Source organism: Magnolia sinica, chromosome 6 (genome assembly GCF_029962835.1).
Source record: "Magnolia sinica isolate HGM2019 chromosome 6, MsV1, whole genome shotgun sequence".
NCBI classification, from domain to species: Eukaryota; Viridiplantae; Streptophyta; class Magnoliopsida; order Magnoliales; family Magnoliaceae; genus Magnolia; species Magnolia sinica.
In genome coordinates, this window is record NC_080578.1 from 40,175,413 (window position 1) to 40,193,678 (window position 18,266).

The following is an 18,266-nucleotide window of genomic DNA, read 5'->3' on the forward strand; positions in this document are numbered from 1 at the left end:
TGTTAAAAGCTGGTACGATAGAACTACCAGCACCCAAGCGCCCTGAAGACATGATAAGAACGAGAGAGAGATTTTTGCCGCTATCATCGACTGGTGGGACATTCGACAAAAAATTCTTACATGTTGAAATGTATAATATAACAAATGATAGACAGGGGTGAAATAATGATCGGAAAAGAAAAAGAAAGGGATGCAACGACAATAGTGAACATGCTGACAATTCGGGAGAAGGCCCAAGCTAGAAAGAGAAAGAAGATTGTAAGATGACAAGAAAGGTAATAATGATTACACTACAATCAGGAAAGAAGATAATAAGCCCCACGAAGTTGAAAATAAGAATTATATGAAGGAAAATTATCGAAGGACAGAACGATAGTGATAAGAGAGAAGAAAAGAACGAGATGGTAAAATTGACCTACGATGTGGTAAGTCATTTGAAGGGCATACCAGCTCAATTAAGCGTCTATGATGTGCTTAAGTTGTTAGAAGAATTTCAACAGAGCTTGGTTCAAGCGCTGTCCAATCATGATGTCAGAGAAACCCTGCTAGCAGAGATGGAAGGCGGAGAGTATAAAGAGCAAGAAGCTGCCTACCAATCGTCTCCTTCTCTGATGATGATTTAGTTTGTGACACAGGGCATAATAGGCCGCTAATGATAAAGGGCCGTATTTGTGATAAAAAGGTTAAACGGATTATGCTCGATAATGGGTCAACAGTAAATCTCTTACCACTCTCAATGTTGAGTAGACTGGGTTATCGTCATTCCGATCTACGCCCTAGTGGAATGATGATACTGAGCTTTAATCAAGACGGGCAACGTGCACATAGTAAAATTATGGAGACGTTAGAGATAGGAGAGCTAACTACTGATGTCGTGTGCCACATTATAAACATAGTGACGATATACAATCTTCTCCTAGGAAGGCCTTGGATATATCAGTACGGCATCGTACCCTCTACTCTGCACCAATGCTTCAAATACTATAAAAATGGGATACAGTATAAAGTAATGGCCAATGCGAAGCCTTATACAGAAGCTGAAGCCTTCTTTGCAAACGCCAGTTATTATAAGGGGTTCGTTAAAGAAGAAAGAAAGAATGATGAAAAAAACACTAAAAGACATTCAGGTGAAGATGATGAAAGAAGAAACAGAAAAGATAGAATCATCCAGAGCTATAGAAATAAAGAAGAAATTCTATTTTGTACCAAAGCATCTGAGACAACCAGGGCAACCGCCGTTAACTCTGTTATTGCTTGAGAAGTTGAAAATTTTATAGTCCAATTATATAGTGCCATTGCTGTATACTAAAAGAAATAAGCCATTTTCAATTGTTCCAGGAAGGTTTCAGGTCAGGGCCCGCGCAAAATATCCCGAACCAATTGAATTCTATGCCCCAGCAGAAGCAAAGATAGGGGAAGAGGACAAGGATAATGTATATTACGGCAAGCTGACACTACAAGATCTTAAAAAATATAGCCCGACAAGCAAAAAAATCATGAAAAGCATGGGTTTCGATTATGAAGAACCCATTAGCCTAAATCATGGGAGAGGAATTCAGATTCCTATTGGGGTTGGTTAGGAAAAGTGAGGAAAATTTCAAGGATTAGAGACAGAATCATCGGTGAACATGGTCATGGTTGGGCAGTTATCAGAGGAATATCTTAAAATAGTCAAGCATCCTGAAATAGCCCTAATGCAAATGGAAGACAGGGGGCATCCAACGATAGATAGTTTACCAGAAGTGAACTTGGGTATAGAAGAAGAGCCAAGGAATACATTCATTAGCACCGGTCTTTCTGAGTAGGAGGCCAAGAAATACGTTAAACTTCTCAAAGAAAATAGAGACGTCTTCGCTTGGACATATGCTAAGATGTCGGGTCTGAAAACGTCAGTAGCAATGCACTAGTTGAACATTTTTAAGGAGAAAAGGCTGGTTAAATAGGCGCAAAGGCAATTTCACCCAGACTTGGTTCCCCTGATAGAAGAAGAAGTGAACAAGTTGATAAAAGTTGGGTTTATCAGAGATGTCAAGTATCCCTAGTCGATATCGAATATCGTCCTGGTAAAGAAGAAAAATGGACAAGTCAAACTGTGTGTTGACTTCAGGGATCTGAATGAAGCCTGTCCGAAAGATGATTTTCCTCTCTCAATAACCGAATTGTTGATTGATAATACAACGCAGTATGCTATTATGTCCTTCATGGATGGCTATGTAGGTTATAATCAAATTAGAATGGCACCTAAAAATAAAGAAGCAACAACATTTAGAACTTCGGAGATTTATTGTTATAAATTTATGCCATTTGATCTTAAAAATGTTGGGCCGACATATCTGAGGGCAATGCAGAATATCTTTAAACACATGATGCACAAACATATTGAGTGTTATGTTGATGATTTGGTGGTCAGGTTAGGTAATCATCAGGAACATCATGAACGTTTGGCATCGGTCTTCCATCGACTCAGGAAGAAGTAGCTAAAAATGAATCCAGCTAAATATGCATTTGGGGTATCATCAGAAATTTATCGGTTTTGTTATCAGGCAAAGGGGCATTGAGATCGATCCAGAGAAAGTTAAAGCCATTCAAAATATGCCACCTACGAAGACATTGAAATAGTTGAAAAGTTTGCAAGGAAAGCTGGTATACATTCGCCGTTTCATTTCAAACTGTTAGGGAGATGTCAGTCATTTTTTCATTTAATGAATAAAGGTACAGAGTTTGTATGGGACAAAGCCTTTTAGAATGCGTTCGATTCAATAAAGGAATTGTTGAAACAATCGCCGGTATTGACAATCCCGATAAGAGGAAAGCCGCTTATTTTATACATATCTGTAGCCGAAAGTTCTTTAGGTACTTTGCTGGCATAGGTGAAATAATCTGGGAAAGAGACCGCTCTTTATAATCTGAGCAAAACTCTAATGGGCACAGAATGCAATTATTCTCCAATCAAAAAGGAATTTTTGGCATTAATATTTGTGGTGCAAAAGTTAAGACATTATTGTCTCTCCCATGACATAACTTTGACCTCAAGAGCAGATCCGATAAAGTTTTTTATGACAAGACCGATGCTATCTGGGAGACTGGCTAAATGGATGCCGTTACTTTCAGAATATACTATTACATATGAGCCGGTAAAAGAGGTAAAGGGGAAAGCAGTGGCAGATTTCCTTGCAACACACCCCGTAGCAGAGTGCGAGACTATTAGTGATGATTTTCCCGATGAACAGGTTATGTTGGCCGAGTCGCAAAGCCCATGACAGATGTATTTTGATGGTGCTACTCGAGCATCAGGGGCAATGGCCGGGGTGATATTTATTACTCCTCGAGGTGACTTGTTACCTTACTCTTTCACGTTGGGTGCCGCGTGTACAAACAATGAGGCTGAATATAGAGCTCTCATCATCGGAATGGAAATTGCTCAAGAAATGAAGATCAAAATGCTGCATATTTTCGGGGATTCTAAATTTATCATAAATCAATTGACGACTGAATTCTTGATAAGAAAGCAAGACCTCTTGCCATACTGCCGAAAAGCACAACAATTATTAGAGCAGTTCTGCCATGTAGAAATTAAGCATCTACCGTGGTCTGAGAACACAAAAGCAGATGCTTTGGCCAGCTGGCAGTGGCTCTGTCCTGCCCAAATCGAAGTCCTCTCTAGGTGACTATAGAAGAAAGAAGATTTTTACCCTCTTTAGAGGTTATTGATGAAATTATTGAGACACTTCCTATATCATGTTTGGAGGTGACAACAGATGATTAGCATCAGCCTTTCATAGATCTCCTCAAATATGATATTTTGCTAGGAGACTCAACACAGAGACATTAAATCAAGCAAAGATTAAGCAGATTCATCATATGTAGCGAAGTTCTGTATAGAAAATCTTATAATCAGATGTTGCTATGTTGCTTAGATGAATAAGAAGCAGGCTAGATGTTGCGAGAAGCACACTCAAGTGAATGTGGGGCACATCAAGCTAGCCGAAATTTATTTCATCGGATACATCGAATGGGGTATTATTGGCCTACCATGTTCAAAGATTCGATAGATTATGCAAAGTGGTGTCACGAATGTCAGATTCACAGAGATGTTATACACATTCCCCTAGAAGACCTGCATCGGTCGGTCACCTCTTGGCCTTTCTCTGCCTGGGGACTTGACGTTATTGGTCCTATAAATCCACCTTCGTCCAAATGGAAAGAGTATATTTTGGCAGCGACATATTACTTCTCTACATGGATAGAAACGATTACACTGCGCAGTGTCAAGGAGAAAGATGTGGTCAATTTCATCTGACAAGCAATAATATACCGCCATGGTATCTTGAAGAAAATTATCACATATATTGGCACTCCTTTCAAAAATAGAGGCATGGAAAAGTTATGTCAGAAATTCAGCATTCATCATTCATTTTCAACACCTTACTATCCACCTGCCAATGGATTAGTAGAGGTGTTTAATAAAATAATAGTTAAGATATTAAAGAAAATAGTGACAGGAAATAAGCGTGATTTGGACGAAATGTTACAAGAAGCATTGTGGGAATACAGAACTACCCACCGGACAGCAACAAGAGCAGCACCATATTCATTAGTGTTATGCGTAGAAACATTCATCCCAATCGAAACACAAGTTACGTCACTCAGGGTGGCAGTACACCAGTCAATTACAGATGATGAAATTGCAAAAATAAGGTTGGAAGAATTAAATTTTCTTGATGAGAAACATGTAGTAGCTTAGCAGCGGTTGCAATCATATCAGGCAAGGATATCGGCCACCTTTGATAAATGAGTTAAGTATCGCTCTTTCAAAAAAGGGGATATGGTGTTGATGCTAAAGAGACTGATAGTGGTCACCCACAGAACAGGGGGCAAATTCGAGCCCAAATGGGACGGATCGGACATAATAAAAGAAGTATACTCCAATGGAGCGTACAGAGTCGTAGTCCAAGATGGACAAGGTATCAATATACCGGTCAATGCTCGCTTCATCAAAAGATATCGTCCTTGAAGATACTACTGATTTTGATCAAGAATATTATCAGAATAATGCTTTTGTATTAAAAGGGGGCAAGAATAAGCAAGGACCTGGCCATGTATTGTCAGATGAATGAATAAAGAAGAAATTTATGAGCGCATCAAGACTACGTATCAACAACAAGTGTTACAAAAGGAAAGTGACCATCGTTATCATCATCAAGCAAGCTCTACAAAATTTTATTAAAATTCGTATCATCACTAAGCTGATATATTGTGAACAACACATATGAATATTATTGAAGATATTAGTAGAAGTGGTGATGTATTAATCTCAATCAGAGATATCTATCATTCTCGCGACAACGATGGCCACCTACCGTTATCTTTTAAGGCAGCCTAGCCAAGCCTTAAACATGCCCAACTATGCATAAGACCTATTATTTTCGGTATTCGGGCAGCGGTGATGAGCTAGTGGCCCTAAAAAGCCCGTGATTGCTATCATATGCATACCCATGCGGGCTATGGACGAAGCTAGCAACTGAAAGTTCTAAAAGGGCCAAAAGTCTTCAACGGCTAGTCACGCGTAACACCCTTGTCGTCTGTATAGATTTCTGACAGCATCATAGGGAACGGATGAAAATGCCCTCCTGTGGATGGGTCCAACCTTGCCGCCAAAGAAAATACGGGCTGCAGTGTGAGCTCTTTGGCCTTGTCCATAGATAGGCCAACCATGCGTAAGACCCCACATATCTTTGGCTTAATTTCAATATTAACTCATGAGGAAGGGCTTAAACCTACTCATTAATGGACTGACGACCCTAGATTTGGAACTCCAAAGGTCACCTTGTGTGCCCCATGAACTCTAGAGAGTCATTGTGGCCAACCCTGTATGTAAATCCAACCGAGTTCACGGCCTCGGTAGCTTCACTTGGCACCTCTGATGGATCGTAATTTGTGAACTTACCAGGTTGTGAGAAGTCTAGTGGTCTCCTAAGAGTTACAGAGACTATCATGTGAGACCCGACTCCACTACTCAAGAGTCTAAAAAACTGCGTGGCTCCACTACTCAGGAGGATAAAGTGTTTCTGATTATCTGACTAAACTAATACTTAGCACCGCCAACTAAGACAAAAATTATATAGGAAATCCCTTCCTAACAAGTCATAAGAGATACTTAAAAAAAAGAGGTAAAACACATCAATCAGAACATTGCAGAGATATATAAGAGAACCATTATCAAGAACATCATTAAATACTTGTATAACTTGAAATTCCAAGAGTACTTATAATAATAAAAGAAAATATGTCAAAGTCTTATATCTCATAGTTCTCCTGTTATGCCTAATGCTATTAAATATTGTTGCAAATTTTCTTAAAGATTAACTTGAGTAGCTGTGTGTTCCAGTCTATCATTTGAAATAATTCTGGTAAGATCCGGGATACCAGTTAGCTTTTCTTCCAAGGAGGCAATTAATTCTTCATTCTTAGCCAAAACTGATCTTTCACTGTCCACGGAATGAAGGCTACATTGTATCTTTTCAGGTACTATTTTAATGTTCAGATCTTCTTCTAGCTCCTGCTTCTCCAGCTGAACGATTTCTTGTTTCAAAAGGGCAATACGATTCTGAATAGTCATCTTGTTATCAGCAAAAGTCTTTAGTTATTCTTGCAAAGATAGTTGTTCTTTGTCGTGACGAGAAATGATGGGAGCAATCTGAGAAACGTTCTCCCTAGAGTATGTAAGTTTCTTCCTATAATCCAAAATCTCGGGCGGGATAATCGCAGTTTCATCTGATGTCAGAGCAATTATTGAATTATGGAATTTTAGGAGAGCATCGTGTATGGAAGAAACGTGGACTTTAGCCATCCATGCAGCACTGTCCAGAATATCTAAAGCAACAGCTAGATCTGACCATTGATCAGGATCTTTAAACATCTCGACAATAGCTAATATAGAATTCCTAATCAATGCCAGTTTATACAAAGAAATCTTCTTAAGAGATAGCACATTTGATGAAATCCTAATAGACCCGGAACTTGCCAGGCCACTTTGAGGTAAGTTCCCTGTTAAGAAATAAAAAACATAGACTGTAAGTGCAGATAATATGGAAAGTGTAAATGAAGAAAAGGGTATACCTTCTACTGGTACCAGAACAGTGGGTGGTTGCATCTCTCTAATAAGAAGGGGATCAGGTCCCCCCATCTCAGCAAAAGATGGAGCCCTAGCTTCAATACTCGAGTTAATGGTGGTGGGAGTTGGTAGATTACTTGAATATACCGGAAAAGTAATTTCGCATGCCACTGCCCATGGGGGCAAAGAGAATCTCCATGAAGCTACTGGTACGACATGAGGTAAATCTATGAGGGAATTACTATCTACCCGAGTATTGACAACATGATCACCTGAAATAAAAATACGTAAGATAGGGAAGGACAAAAGAATGAAACCAAATAAAAAAATAACAAGATTTTCTTACATGGTGAATAACCATATTCCCTGCAGTCTAGGGGTTCATCTTCTTCTTCTCCCACTATGGGTGAAGTTTTTTCAGGAACAGCCTCAGAGGTCAAAGGGATATGTTCTTCATCAATAGGAACATCTTCTGCAATGACGTCTTCTTCACCTCATATTCGTCAAAAACAATATTTTTAGATGAGGAAGTTGAACCTTCACTCTCTGTTCACTGACTTCTTCAATGACGACCTGTTTCCCATTAGAAAGAAGAGACCGACTACTTCTTGGTTGAGGATCTGCGTTAACTAAAGTCAGAAAGCAGAAGTAACAGTCTCTTCTAGAGGTGAAGGGGAAGAAGCTTGGGCACGCATTCGAGATCTTGTCATGGGTGAAGAATGACTGTGGCGGATAGTCCCAGGGGCAGGAGAAGAGTTTAACTGATGTTGAAGATGAGTAGAAGAGGTTGGTTGGTCATGAAGATTGGTAACCTTCTCTGGCATAGGAGAAGCAGCCTCTGTGATTTCCTCTTTTTTTGAGCGGTGTTGAGGAACTTTTTCAAATTCATGAATGACACCGTAAGCTATCCACCCTCTAGGGTATTCTCAGGCTTCTTCTACGAATAGATTCATCTATGGATATTTTGACGCAAAGACGACCAGCAAAAGGAGCATGACTGGTCTCCCTTATGAAGCCTACTCCCTCTTCAATTGTGCGACCCCTAAGTCTTGGTGGTGGAAGACAGATGGGCTTAGCCACTGGCAGACCTTTCCTTATCAGATAAGACTGGTGAACCCACCATATCATGTGATTATATGAAGCCCGAGGAATATGGTCGCAGCCCGGGATAATGAAAGAAGAATTAGCTCGGCGTAGCAATTGCTTCCATACCATTGCCCAATTAACTGTACTAGTGTCATAACTCTGCATCCTTTGGGTCACTAGTCCGCAATCTTTGGGAACTGCCTGATCAAAGTTGAATGAATGATCAAAATGACTAGGATAGTACGGTTCTCTCCAGAATTCTATTCCCTCCCTCAACCAGAGTTTACACGATCCAATTGACAAAAAGAATGCCCTTTCTCCCTAAGTAAGTGACTCTATGTGTGACTTGTTTGTGTCTGTTGTGTAACGGGGCAGGAAGAAATGAAAATAATTAATCTTAGCATCAGAGGAGATGACATCTTTCGCCCAGTCTAGGACCTCTTTGCCATGGCTCTCTTTTGAAAGAACCAAAGGGGAATCTGAGAAGGATGAACATAAGCTTTCTCTGGAACTTCAAAGGTCCAAGGGAAATAGACGCCGAGACAGCCGATGAAGTAGTGCCATGGCATGTAGGTAGAAGCAGATCCGACGGAGGGACTTTTATGTGAGAAGTGATTTATCGAAAACCTCTATAAATTGAACATAGAGCAAGGGGAGCAAGGGGGAGAAAGGGAGTATTTGACCCCTTCATCCATGGCACTGGCTACTACAAATAGTGAGGGGCATATGGCATCTGCTGACTTGGAGCTGGGAAAAACCACTATGCTTAGCCAGTAAGTGATAAACGCTACAAGCTCCCCATCTCTCGCAAGTGGTTACCGTTAAACCTGGAAGAAAAAGGAGAAGTAGGAGAAATCAAGATTAATATGTATTAAGACGTAATAAAAATTATAATTTGAAGAGAAGAAAGGTTACCAAAGAGCTCTGCTAAAATGGGCTAGCCATTGTACAGGGTGAATCTTGTGGATATTTAGAAACTTGGACATCTCTTTGAAGAGTTCAGTGGTTGTTTTCGAAATAGAGGTGATATGGTCAGGCGAAGAGACAAAGGCTAATTTGTCGTTGGTAGGGACAAATTCATCGAAGAATATTCCGGTTATCGGCAGACCGGTAATCCTATGAATATCCCAGAGTGTAATGCCCATTTCGCCTTCAGGTAGATGGAAAGAATTGGTGGAAGGGCACCAGTAATTGAGAAAGGCCTTCAGAATGGAAGACTCCTTATAAAAAGAATATGATGTTGCTTCAATTACGGTGTAGATACCTATCTTGGCTAGGATTCCCACATACTTCGCAAGAACTGTTGCGGCCCCATTCAGAATAATAATTGCAGGGAGTCAAGAGGTCCCTTGTTCTGAATTCTTCAGGACTCCAGATGAGGCGACGTTCGCTGAAACGCTGTTGGAGCATCTCGTAAAAAAAAGTTGGATATAGGCTGTGGGGATCATAAGATGGGGTGAGGACAATTATGGAATGAATATCACCGATTTGTTGTCTCGATTTCGTTGGCTGTAGAATGCCCTCCAGTAATCTTGGTTCTTTGAATGACCAAGGCTCTATATGAGCCAGTCTTTCTCCGTTCAGATGATCACTAGGCTCGCAGTTCAGAATGGAATGGTGATGATGGATGCTGACTGGAATCATTATAATACCTTGCTTATAAGGGTTGTCAAATTTTATGACACCCTCGATCGCGCGAACTGATTCCCAAGAGTAAGCGCTTTTATGAAGGCTGGGATGGGGATGATGGAGATTCTATGGCTTGAGAAGATGGAGGGTTTGGTAATTCTTAATGTGAAGGATGAGCAGTAGGAGGATCGACGATACTGAAAGTTCTTTTTGCATGGGCCATGATGAGAAAAGTTAAGTCCTGAAAGAATTAGGTTGAGAAAACGTTAGTACATGAAAGCAAGCCAAGTTGAAGAAAAAACTAAGTCTGAAAAATGACTAAGGGTCGGTTACCCGGATCGCACACACAAAGTCTAATGTGCAGGTGTGTGCAATGCATTTTTACCTTGCGCGAACGAGATATTCGTTGCATGGGTCACACAATCAGGTTTGGTTGCGCAAGGCAGAAAGTTGGCGGGACAGAGCTCCGCTGCAAGAAATGAGAAGTGGGAAAATGAAATGAGTGGTGCTATTTATAGAGGGTGAGGGCCAAGTGAGGAACTCGGCTGCCCGTTGCGAGGGTTGCATAACCACTTTTGTGGTTTTGAAATTGGAATGAATTGATCATAATTCTTTGATTCAAAAGAACAAAAAAGGGATCAAGGGGGCATCTATTGGAGCATAAAAATAATGATGAAAGATTGAAAGGGTAGAAAATCAAAAGAGGGTTAGAGGAATGAGGAGGAAAGAAGAAAATCAAGCATCATGTTTAGTGGTTACGCGGGTCACGTAACAAGTAATTGGTTGTGCAGGCTGCGAAATTGACTTCTCCCATTGCGCGAGTCGCAAAACCAAGATCAGAAATAGGTTGTTATGGATAGTCAGATCTGGTGCAAGGTGGGTCCCATGGCTCAAAGATCGAGGTTCACACATGTGAAGGCCTATAAATACCCCACTCCCCCTCTCATTTGAGGGAGAGAAGAATTTCAGAAGAAGAGTAGAGCTCTCGTGGAAGATTGAAGGTGAGAGGGAGATAAGTAATTGGTTGCGTGCCAAGCTATTGTATGGCCAGTAATGAAAGGGGCCAAAGTGCTGCCGAAATTGCCAGGTTCGATCTTCGTCGCTCCAAGCTCTCCTTTTGCATAAGAGACAAGCTATAAAGGGGAAAGATTGAATGATCAAACCAGCACAACATTCCTCCTAAGGAGATGACTGAAGCACAAGTCAAAATGCTGCTGAATTCGAGATTCGACATTCGAACTTTATCAACTTATGTATTTCAAATAATCTATCTTAGAATCAAGGGATATTAGAGGATGTAAATGAACTCAGTATTGTTAATACAATGATTATTCTATATATTCTCTCTTTGTTATGTTCTAATAAGATAATTCTCCAAATCAAATGCATTTATTTTTGTTCGAAACACCACATGAGCGCACTGTATGTGCTGGATTGATGTATGACTGAATTGTGTGACTCATGCATCTTTTATTATGTGTTATGATTACTGTATGCCCTAGCGGCATCAAGGCTGTAGCCTCTACAGATATAGCGTGGATGACAGGATTGGACACCAAAAATTCTTGTTAAGCACGGGGGCGCGAAGGATGTCCTAGGGTGAAACTCCCAAAACCCTTATGGTACCATGAAGGATGCTCTAATGTCTAGACCGAGTGGATATATGAGCATATGAGGGCTGAATACCAAGACGCCACGTCTCCCACTGTGTCGTGGTCGGTTGGAAGGGGGTGTGGCCTTACCTACCTGAGGGTAGGGGACAATTGCTAGGCTGGTTATGAATAGCTTGTAAATGGGTCCGATATCAACGTGCCGGATAGATATTGGCTGGCTATTGGCCAGGTGGATAATAAGGTCTCTTCCACTTACACAGTTGTGCGTCGAGTGTTGGGCGACAATGTGGTGTATGGTGTATTAGACCCCGGTGATTGTCTAAAGAGGAACTGTACTAATATGAGGATTCAGATGAGGAATGGCATGACTTGTGATTGCATCTTGCATATGACATTGGTTACATAGGCCTTATACTGCATAGCCTTGGTATGGCTGACAGCATTGTACTAGACCCTTGTGATGATCCCAGAGATGAGTTGTACTGATATGTGGACTTACTGAGTGGGAGTTGCATGTTCACCATTTGACTCATTCATTCATTCACTATCCACTTGGGCTGGTGGTATGTAACTAAATCATTATGTGTTCCTTCGCATTGGCCATGATTTTGGTTGGGGCGCGTGACCAACCTGAGATCAAAAGTTTACCATATTGAGTCTGGCTATCCAAATTTAGGTATGGGACTGGTTTGGATAGAAGTCCCTTGTGATGAACCCCATGCTTGTGATACAACGTACTATCATCCCGACTACACACTCCAGCTTCATCATTCCCTTGCATTGCATGTTGCAATACACCCTTGATATATGATATTTAGGTTACTATTTTTCTACATTACATGGCCTAAATAAGGCTGATGATATTCGTGGACTCATCAGGAATTGCATATAGCATTGCACCATCAACATATGACATTTGGCTTACTATGACTCCACATGCCAACTCTGTCATTGCCTTTCCATTGTATATCATACAGTAAAAAATGGAATTTGATCATGTTGTTCATAATGATTGGCTATTCTAATGATTCATGGTCGCTTGTTGAGTGACATGCCTATTATTGATGTCATGTTCATAATAACTTGTGTAGTTATACAACATGCTTAATTGAAAACTTGCTCACATATGATAACATGCCTATGGTTGTTTTGGATGCCTTTATGGGAGCGCCGTGATAAGCCGTGTTTTACTCCTGGCATACAGTAAACTCACGAGTTGTGGTTTGCTCATATAGATGACTTACACTTTTTTAGGATGCATGTAAGAGTTGTTGGAGTTGCCATCATTTCCTTTATTACTGTTGAGCTGGTGCACCTTATTATGTGTTATATATTAAATAGGTTTATCTCTTCGATATGTGTTAATACCATGTACAAAATGTATAACCAACTAAACATATTAACCATTTAAAAAAGAAAAAAATTTATACTGAAAATCCTCCTTATAGGATCGTAGGATCAGAATACGGCATATGGGTGCCAGAAGCGGAGAATAGGGTACTATGGAGACTGTCGGCACCGGATTTGGTAATCGGGAATTCTATGAGCCTGGTTTCTGGGTTTGGGGCATGACATCGCCACTATGAGCCCTCCTAGGATTACAATACATACATTAAAATAGGTCCTAAATAGGATCCATACCATCAATCGGTAGGCCCCACTTGGCCCATCTTCAAAATGCAAATCTAAGCCAATAAAATACCCACCGATTATCTTATCCTTTAGCTCCTTAGACTCCTTAGCTCCTAAGCTTCTTCTTTAAGGGTGGATGATGAAGTTTAAAGGGTTGGATGTTTAGATGAGGGGGTAGGAAGTGGGCTACACTTGGTTATTCTCGCCTTAGAGATTCTCTCATGAAAGCTTGGGAAATGGTAGAGAGAATGAGAGATGAGGGGGTGTCGTAAGAGGGATTGGATGAGAGGGATGGGTGGTGTAAGAGAGGGATGGGTGTGTGTAAGAAAAGGGATGGGTGGAGAGAGAGAGAGTTGACTTTGGGGATGGCTTATGTAAGAGAGGGATGGGTTGTATACTTGACTTGTGATTGATTGATTGATGTGATGGATGGTAGCGATTCTCTTGATATTTCTAATGCGCGATGTTTTCCTCAAAATAAACATGGGCCCATAACTCCTGGCCTGGGTATCGCATCAGTGCGCAAGACGCGGTGTTGGAACAGTGGCGATGGCGCGGTCGCTAGGGTACAAGTTTAGGGTCGAGTCAACTCAAATAGATGGGATGTGATTTAAGGTTGCACAAAAATGCCAATTACAAGTCGCGGGTCCCCAGAATTCGACAGAGAGGATTGCGGAAGTCTACGGAACGGTACGAACTAGGATATGGACCTTACAAGAACCACTATGACAACATATTGGATACATACACCAGATGAGCAACATAACACATGGAAAAAGAAAAGTAAAAAACTTTTTTTACATCTCGAAGCTAAAAAAATGCCTTGTACTGCAAATAGCAGTATAAGTGCCTGTAGGTGGTCAGTTTCAATTGAGAGAAGTCCCATATTTGTTGCTAAAAGGATCTTCAAATCTAGGGGATTCTTAGGGCACAATCTGTCCACTGGGATGCAATGGATGAATGGTCTAGATTACCGATCCATGGGCATCACTTATCCTAGTTGAAATTTGACATGCAATAAGCAAAGTCACAAGTTACATATAATATATTATGCTAATGGTATGTTCTCGAACAATACTAAAGCTGCAGGTTGCCTGTAACATAATCCAATCCACCCCTGATGCTACTGCACTTTCTCAGAAATGGCCAAATTATTCTGATGGTTGAGTTTACAACGCCACAATTACCTTCGCCACTGATAATCAAGACATTCCTTCAGTGGTCCAACAATAATAAAACCATACCATCCAAAATCCCAACCATCCAATTAATGGCGAGCCCTTGAACAACTGAAATTTAAAACAATTGATTGTGACTCACAATCCAATTGATGGTTAAATAAGGTCTGCAATCACTACCAAAAAATAGGGCAACATCGCGGCATTGACTTTCCCCGACAGCTTTTAGCCGTCGGACGGGCTGTTAGCGTTGGCGTTGGGGTTGACGTTGAACCGTCGGCATTTTCGATGGCCAAAACCATCGGCATTTTCAATGGTCAAGTCTGACGGCCAAAGCCATCGGTGTTTCTCATTAGATTAAAAATAAATAATTAAAATAGATTCCCTAATCAATGCACACATCCAAAACTAGCTTAATACCCATTTCTCTAAAGCCCCAAACCAACCAACCTATTTGAAAAGGTAAGTCTATACAAAAGAAAAGGAAGAAATCATTTACCAATCAAATCTCAAATATATAAAATTTGTATTTCTATAACTAAATCTCAAATATATAAAATTTGTATTTCCTTAAAAAATTGATTGTCAATATTATACCCAATCCCTATACAAAAAATTCCAAAGCTTTGAAAATGTAAAACACTAATACAACAATATCCAAAGCTTTAAAGATGAACATTTCTTTGAAAGAGTCATATGAATATAAAAGTTGCAATGACAGCCAATGAAACAGGAAACAGAAAAGGTTTCATATGCTCTCATACAAAATACAATAGGATTATTCAAATAAATGCAACTAGAAAAGGTTCACTATAAGATGCACAACTTACTTTGTTTTAATTTGCTAAAGAAGAATGTTGTGAATGGTATATCAACAAGAATCCCTTCAAACAATGCCTATAAGAACATATAAAAAGAAATGAAGGTCAACAAAAAGAGCATTTATATAAAATTTGAGATTATGCACACCAACACTCTTGAGGACATTCTGAAATAGCGACAAGATAGAAATGATCAATCAAGAGTGTCATATCCTACAAGTTGAACCATGTGAACTGTGAATGCTAGCAGCAAGAATGGGATTTCAAATCTTAATCGGCCGACACGTGTTAATGGCGCCCACCATGTACCTTGGCCCAAAAATCAGGCCACTTTGGCTATCAGGTAAAACTTCACCAACATCCTCCACCTCACCAACATCCTCCATAAACATTAAATATTTATTACGATGTTTCAGAAGAGTTGGAATATTTTAAAAGCCAAATAACACATGTTAATCTCATGCATCTCAAGCATCCATATTTTTTGGCCTCGCACTCAAAATCGAAGTGAGAATCAATTCCAGGAAACAAGAAACAATGCTTTTTGCCAGGGGAAGTGAGTTCCTCATAACATTTGATGTTAATGTTCCTATGCACTAGTATAGTGACATATACCTACATTTGTACAAGAAGTTCTGTTTTGATCCATCGAGAAGCATCACTCTCATTGCATTTTCCACGCTAGTGGCTGTTGACCTCATTGGCTGTCTTCCAGAGCTAACCGTCATTTGTGCCAACTTCTCGGCTGCATTAACAAAACAATATCAAGCCAAAGTAAACAAATATGGTTGATGATGTGAGAAAGAAAAGTTGGGTACCAATCAAAATTTATAAAGATGATCGCGATAGCTTTTCTCCACAGAATTTATAAAGATGATGAGATGAACCTGAATTTCTGCAACAAGTAGTTTAACCAGCTTCATGAGTCCTTGTCATTTTGTTTGTTTGCTTCTATTCCAAGGAGAAGGAGAAAACCATGAATAGTATTTTAACAAAACTATGGAAAAATAGATTATTCATAGATTCAAGTAAAAACATAGATTTGGGCATCCCTTCAATATTTGTTAGAAGAGAGGTGTATAGGTAAGAAGAGTGCTTACAAGGGAGGATATTCTTCAAACAACACAACTCATCACCACCAAACGCTAGAAAAATCAACATCTTAACCTTCTTATAGCAATTTTGGGGTCATCTTTTAAATGGTAATTCTGCACAAGTTTTACAATAGGCTGTCGACCAGACAATGCATCATCATGATATACTGTCTGAAGGCAAAATTAATCTGGAGATGACAAAGAAGACAAGTTGCAGACTCATCCTTTGAGCCCTCATATACAGGAGAGTGACCTCCTGATTGATTTCACAGCTTTGCCAATCAGGAAGACCTCAGATGGAATAGAAGCAGCCTTGTTTAGGTCATCATGTAGCCACAAACATCAACCCCTCACATGAAAGATCACACGTTATATGTCAACTAGAACTCATCTTAGCTTTCCAATGTAGGTACCAATTCCTTTGGACAATTAGATGGTAGAGTCCTTGATAAGGGAATGATGTTAAAGGAAACTCCTTACATCAGCAATAAAGGACTCAACAACTAAAGGACTTTCTAGATGTTGATGCGAAGAAAAGAAAGAAGTGCTTGCTATTCATTTAGAGGCCAAATTGCTGACATTGCCCATCTTGTGCATTAGGATTCCAGTACAATAGAGGCTTACTTAACTTGGAATTCAGTAATATCCTCGCAAACAAAGAGATCTCATTTGGATAAAAATCTAGAGCAACTTGGCTCAAAGGTGGGGTAAAAACACATTGTACTTTCATCAGTTTGCCAGCACAAGAAGTATAAACTGTATCACTAAGTGTATGGGTGGACAATAGTTTTATGAAAAGACAACAATAAAATTGAACATTTGGTTGTTGTTGTTGTTTTGTTTTTTTTTTTTTGGCATTCAATCCATATATAAATAAGCATCAAATCAAAGAGAAACAGATCCCAATATCCTAAATACTATCTTTGATACTAAATACTTTGTTACCTTGATTCTATGATCCTTGACTTAAAGTAACAGCAGCCTCTCATCTTGAAGGCCTCCTTATGGTTGTAATGAGCAGGCTAAGCTGCATGACGAAAATGGGAATGTGAGGCGTGGATTAATACAGGAACCAAACTCTGAGGTAAGTTCTCTTAAAGCTGGCGATGTCGATGCATCTAAGGAAACAATACATGCTTATAAAAGAAGAATAAAATAATCTTCCATTTAAATAAAAAAATAATACATGCTTACAATATAATTGCTGATCGACCTGCTTAATTCAATGGACAATTTGTACATGTATAGTAAGCAAAAAGGGTAGTTATATATATATATATATAAATGGACAAATCCAAGTCTGGCCATAAAATAGTCCTTAAATGGACAAATCCAAGGCTGGTCAAAAGTAGCCTTGTGATAGACAACACTCATTCAATGTGGATGGTGTGATAGACAACACTTATGCACACATTCACTGTCCACATTGCATGCATTTTTTGTCCATTCACAATTTTCAAATGAAGCTATCACCTATGTAGGACATCAGTACCATAAACAATCTTGACTGTCCAAACCATTCCTTCATTCATACAACTAAGAGCAAGTCATAGTGCAAGAAGCAAACCAAGCAGATGATTAGAATCATCAAATCATAAGTATTAATTTACAATCACAAGTGTTGGCTGATTATGTTTGCTGATTTTCCATCCCAAAAGATACCGTATTGAAATACCTAAATGCAAAGTTGCTGGATGTAGCCAACAATCCACAATTCACTACAATTCAGAAAGGAACGATTCCCCTCTATTGGATTGTTGAGGGTTTCTCAAACCCTTCAAAGAATTAACATCTGAGTGTCAGCTTACCACTTAAAAAAGATAACTTCAACAAAGAAAAAAAATAAGAGGACACATTACTAGCAAGCATCTACCATATGCGTAAATTCCTCTAAGAAAGTTCTCTTGCAAACCCATCGCATTGAAACTTTCATAAACCTCATCATATGATTTAAAGAAATCTTGTGTATCTGTTGTAAGCCTACACCAAGCCAAACAAGATTATTAACATGACATACTCAACACGAAAATCTTCAGATTTTATATCTAAATAAACTATAAAGAAACAAGGCACCAGAATCAGAGGAGAAGAAGATGAAA